Consider the following 5,940-nt stretch of genomic DNA (forward strand, 5'->3'; position numbering starts at 1 on the left):
CTTCATGACATGATTCAGGAAGATTCTAGACTCGAAGCACAGAGTACAACAGTCTATCTCTGAGTTTAGAACACTCCCTTCTACGCCCTCCTCTGGAACGGTAGGTCTAGTCCAGCCGCGCTCGCCAAGAGCCTAGGCCTCAAGGTTAAGGCGGAATATCTGCTTGACTACTAATAGGCTATCAGTTTTCCTGTTTTTTTCCTGTGTAAATCACATTTCTTTTTGCAAACTTTCAAGTGAGGCTGACAATAAAAAGGATTTCACAATCTTCCTCCAGAAAAGTCATTGGAGTTTCTAACAAACGTTACTGTACCAGGGGTTCTTCTTTGGATCTAAACTAAATCCTTTTGGCAACAGTTTACCCCATTTCTGATAAGTCATAGTAATAACCCTGAAGACATATAAGCCACATGTACCTTAGGCCACACTTCTCCTGTGCCTTTTTCTCTCCTAAATTCAATTTCATTTAGGAAATAGGTCCTACTGTTTCCACTTCTACCAGGAGGGCATGATAAGTGGACCAGAAAATGGAGCCAGCATCTCTGGTCAGATTATAACTGTTCATACCTCCAAGAGACATACTTCATTTTAAAATGTGTAAAAAGAATATTTTACAAGAGAAATTTTTAAAGGTATACACACACACACACACACACACACACACACACACACACTGCAATCCGTCCAGATAAAGGGTTTTTACTTCCTTGTGTTCTCATCCAACACTGCTCATATGCATGCAGATGGTTTAATTTGAAAGTGATTGCAAGAATATCTTGCTTACTCCCCTGACCGGTTTGGCTCAGTGGATAGAGCGTCGGCCTGAGGACTGAAAGGTCCCAGGTTCAATTCCGGTCAAGGGCATGTACCTTGGTTGCAGGCACATCCTCAGTGGGGGCTGTGCAGGAGGCAGCTGGTCAATGTTTCTCTCTCATCGATGTTTCTAACTCTCTATCCCTCTCCCTTCCTCTCTGTAAAAAAAAAAAAAATCAATAAAATATATTTTAAAAAATAATAATAATATCTTACTTACATTCCATCTGCTATTCTGCATGTGTCCTTGGCACTCCCACATCAAGAGCTGGAGTGGCATTGCCCTCTCTTTGCACTGGCCTTGGCTATTCATTGCTAAGTCAACGGAGTGAGGCAGAAGTGGTGCCACGTGACTTCACCAGCTGCACCAGGAAAGGCCATGCAGTGTCCATCTGGTTCTCTGGGAATGCTCACCCTCCAGGTGCTCCCTCAGAAGATGCCCCTCTTACAACCCAGCCGCCATGCTGGGCAAAGCCCAAGCTACATGGCAAGGCCATGCACGGGACCTGTAGTCCCTGGGCCCACCCTTTGAGTCCTCCCGGCCCAGGTGCCAGGAATCTGAGAGAGGCTTCCAATGACTCCAGACCCAGCTGATGCAGTCATTCAAGGTTCCAAGCTGAGAACCCAGGAAAGGTAAATGTAATGGCATGGGAGAAGGTAGGCCCAAGGAGCCTTATCCTTAACCCCACTGCAGCCTTTCTACCCTGGGAAAGTGCAGGATTGGCAAGCTCTCCCTGGGGTGATAAAATGGATATAAGAGAGCATTTGAGGTTTTTCTTTTTAATGCCTGCTTTTAAAAAATAAAAAAGGGGGAATTTGCCGGGAGCCGGTCCATCCTTGCTGTTTCAAGGGACCTGGCATATATAGCATACGGTTCTTAATATGTTTGCTCCCCTTAGCGCTGTGTGTTTTAACCAAGGTCACCTCTCCGAGAAAGGTTGTTTCCCCAGGTAGGGATTTTCCCCTGAAGTTAGGGAGGGAATAAAACCTTTTAACTAAGTGCCAGGCCGGTAATTAATCACTTTAACTACAAACAATCATGCTTAAAGCTGCATAATCTTTACTCCCTGGAATGGAGATAAGAAACGCCCTAACCTTTGTAATAGAGATTGATAGGATTGAATCAACTGGTATAAATACAGATGTAACAAGACAGAAAGAGACAGAGCTTAGGACAGAATTCAGAAGACAGAACCTATGCGGAACCTGGAGATGGAGGAGCTTCGCTGGAGAGAACATGGAAGGGATCCTGGACTGAACCTGACTACAGAAATTGGCTGGAGAACCTACATAACCTGGCAATAGAACCAGGCAAGAGAACCCAACCATGCTGATCAACTGAATTCTGCCTCTGTGTCATTCCTTCTTCGCCGACTCCGTCCACACCTTCGGGGACCCCTGGACCCGCTGGGGCTGGACCCTGGCAATTGTGGAGCAGAGACAAGCCATTCCTACGCACCATGCCTAATTCCTGGCCAGGAGGACCTGTGGACATATTAAACTGACTGCTGTTTTATACCTTTAAGAGATTTGCTACTCAGAAATAGATAACTGGAACAAAATGCATATGAGCTTTCTCTTAGCAATAATCTGTAGGAAATGTATAATTTTATAACCTTCACTTTTTTCCACTCAGGCTTTTATTGGTCACCAATTATTTAACTTACCAAAAGTATAAGTTAGCCCTAGCTGGTTTGGCTCAATGTATAGAGAGTCAGCCTGCGGACTGAAGGGTCCTGGGTTCAATTCTGGTCAAGGGCACATGCCTGGGTTGCAGGCTCGATCACCAGTAAGGGGCATGCAGGAGGCAGCCAATCAGTGATTCTCTCTCATCATTGATGTTTCAATCTCTCTCTCCCTCTCCCTTCCTCTCTCTGAAATCAGTAAAAATATATTTTTTTGAAAGTGTAAGTTAAATAATAACAAAGAGTCCATATTTAACCTGGATATCTGGACATCGCAGCCAACTGAGAGACAGCTACTTATTTGCTGCAGCCTAATTTCCTCATCCACAATATAGTGATAATAACATTTACCTATAGGGATTATGGTGAGGATTAAATAATGTGTCACACAATTATAAGTGACACAATGCCTAATAGCTGATTTTTTGAAATGTTTTATTTTTCTTATGTAGTCTTCATACCTACCACTTTTTTTTTACTGCATTCTGTCTTTAAAAGTACAAAGATATATTACCAACTTTTAGTCCTTCAGCAGAATGCCATAAAAATAGAAACTTTTAATATTTCCTTAAATGAGAACCTCAACTCTTTCCCCCTGTATAAGCTGAGAACATACCATCCTACATTATATATGTGCTTTTTATTTCCCTCCAGTCTTAACATTTGAAAGGGTATCTGGTGAGTGACATAGAACTGTTTTGCTATTATTATTACTACTTTCCACTTATTGCTATGAAGCTGTGTTCTATTGGTTTCTGACTAGTGTTCAACTTTATTAAAGCAATTTTGAAACTTGAGTTTCTAGGCAAAAATGTTTTCATAGGTAACCTCACTCCATTTAGTCTCTCAATGTCCTGATACTTTTCTTCTCTCTATTAAACATGAAACGAGGTGGCCCATCACTTGGACCACCTGCCTCTTAGAACGATTGTGATGGTACAGAGGCCTGGGAGTGCAATCTGTGCTTCCCATCCTATTTTGTGATCTAGATTATTAGTTAAAGTGAAGTGCAAATCTAGAACCTCACTCTCAGTAGTAGTGTCTTTCAGATTGTTTCCTATGCATTTATATTATTCAGGAACAAGAATTCCCCACATTCTCACAATGTTCCGATGGATGGGCCACCATGATTTCTGATGGCACATATTTCAATGTTTCACATTTAGATGAAAAGGGGTTTTCTAAGCTTTAATATAAATCCCTCCTGCAGCAGATGAAGTTTATTCTCTCTATCAAGTAATTTAGTACAAAGACAAGTTTCCCATCCAATGTTCCTGCAATTCCCTGAGGACCATTAACTGCCCCACAATATTTTATCTCTGAGACACCTAAGAAGATGGTTTTCAAAGTTTAAATCATTTTTATGACCCACCAAGTGGACAATGAGCTATTAATAACAATTCTTTAATGTATTCCATGTATCATCTTGATCAGTGTCTGTCAAAAGAAGTATGTCAGATTGGCCCACTGAAAGTTTATCTTGCCAAAGCTTTGATGATGATTAATCCATTTTTTGGGGGGAGTTCAAAAATAATTTTTGTAATGCTTTCCAATGTATTTTTCTAGATATGGAAATTAAACTTATCCTTTAATGCTTTTCTGAATTTTCCTTTAAAACAAGATAGTATTGTCTTTATAACACTCTTATTCCTCTCAAATTCTAAAAGTAATAATAAGTGTATATGTAATAATTTCAATAAGTTGTGCAAATATGCAACTTATTTTGAAATTCATCATCAGTTAATTCCTTGTCCCTGTCAATCTCTTCATCTCCTTTTCTTTGATGTCTGTTCTGATGTCCTGATCTCCAAGGCTAAATCTAAATATGTGCATGTGTGTGTGTATATTTTCTAGCATTACCTTTTCCTTGGTTATACAATGGCATATTTCTTGACTCCTTTTGCCTTTGATTTATTTTTTCTAAATATTTACAATTTGTGATGCCTAATAAGAAGACAGGGATTAGCATACTTTGTGTCAGCTTCGCTTCTTCTGTCCCTGTCTACAATGATCAGTGGTAAGGCCAATAGCAGAGCCAATATTCAAAGGGCAGTAAGCAGGGATTTGCAAATACACAGGTGAGCAGAATCCCCAAAATATTTGACGGAAGTCAATGACTGTCATGAAAAAGAGGCCTAAAACTCCACTAGCAAACGAACTTATCCTCAAGAAAAAAGAGTTAATATAGCAAGAAGAAGACTTTGAAATAAGTAAAATTTGTGTCCAAGGGATTTGAGAGAACAATGTATACCTTGAAAAAGAAAAAAACAACAACAATAAATAAAACAGAAAATTTCCATAAATTTAATATTTTATTGATAATATCAAAAATGCAACATCTAACTTGAATGGGTGAACATTGACAATTAAGAATAATTTATTAATCCAGAATATCAATCTAAGAACTTTGTCATGTGCAGCTTAAAGAACAAAGCTGTGGGAAGTATGAGAGCTTTGTGAGAGACATAAAGCATAGGCTCAGAAGTCCAACATCTATCCAATAGGAAATCCGGGGAGTGAACAGAGAAGGTGGAGGGCAGGTGGAGCAAGTAATCCATACAATAACCAAATAAAATTTTAGCTCAAGAAAGATTTGGTTTAAGAGGAAAAAATACTTGGTTTCTCTGATTTAAGAGATCACTAGTGCAAAGCAAAAGAATTATTGAAATGTAGCACCTAGAAACATCACAGTGATAACTTCAGAGCTGCCAAGAAAATTCTGTTTCCAGGAAGAAGAAAAAAAAATCACATAAAAAAAGACATTCAGATTGATAGCAGATTTTTTATTGTCAATACTAAGTGTGAGAACACATTATAGAGGTTTATCAAACTTCTGAGAAAAAAAATATTTTGAATCTAAAATATACTTTAAAAGCAACTGTAGAATTGTTAATACAATATCAGACAAAATGCAATTTTATTAATACATTTTTAGAATGAGAAAATAAAGTTATATTTTCCATTGATTAAAGGTACAATCAATAAAAAACTTCACTCAGCCAGCAATAAAACTTTAAGTAACACAAAATATGAGAACTATGAGGAGAAATTAATAAATATTCTATGATGATCAGACTCTAGTATAATTCTCTCACAAATCAATCTATCAATAGATTATGCATCAAAAGACAGTCAGTATAATGAAAAGACAGCCTAGAGCATGGGAGAAAATATTTGTAGATGATATGTCAAATAAGGGGTTAATATACAAGACACACTAAAAACAAACAAACAAACAAAAAAACCAACCTCATAAAATCAACAACAAAAATCAAATAACCCAATTTTTTAAATTGACAAAGAATATTTCTCAAAAAAATATATACAAATGGCCAACAAGTTTATAAAAAGATGCTCAACATCAGTCATCATTAGGGAAATGCAAATTAAAACAGCAATAAGATATCACCTCACACCTATTAGAATGACTGCTATTAAAAAC

The sequence above is a fragment of the Myotis daubentonii genome, chromosome 7 (genome assembly GCF_963259705.1).
Source record: "Myotis daubentonii chromosome 7, mMyoDau2.1, whole genome shotgun sequence".
In the NCBI taxonomy this organism is placed as follows: domain Eukaryota; kingdom Metazoa; phylum Chordata; class Mammalia; order Chiroptera; family Vespertilionidae; genus Myotis; species Myotis daubentonii.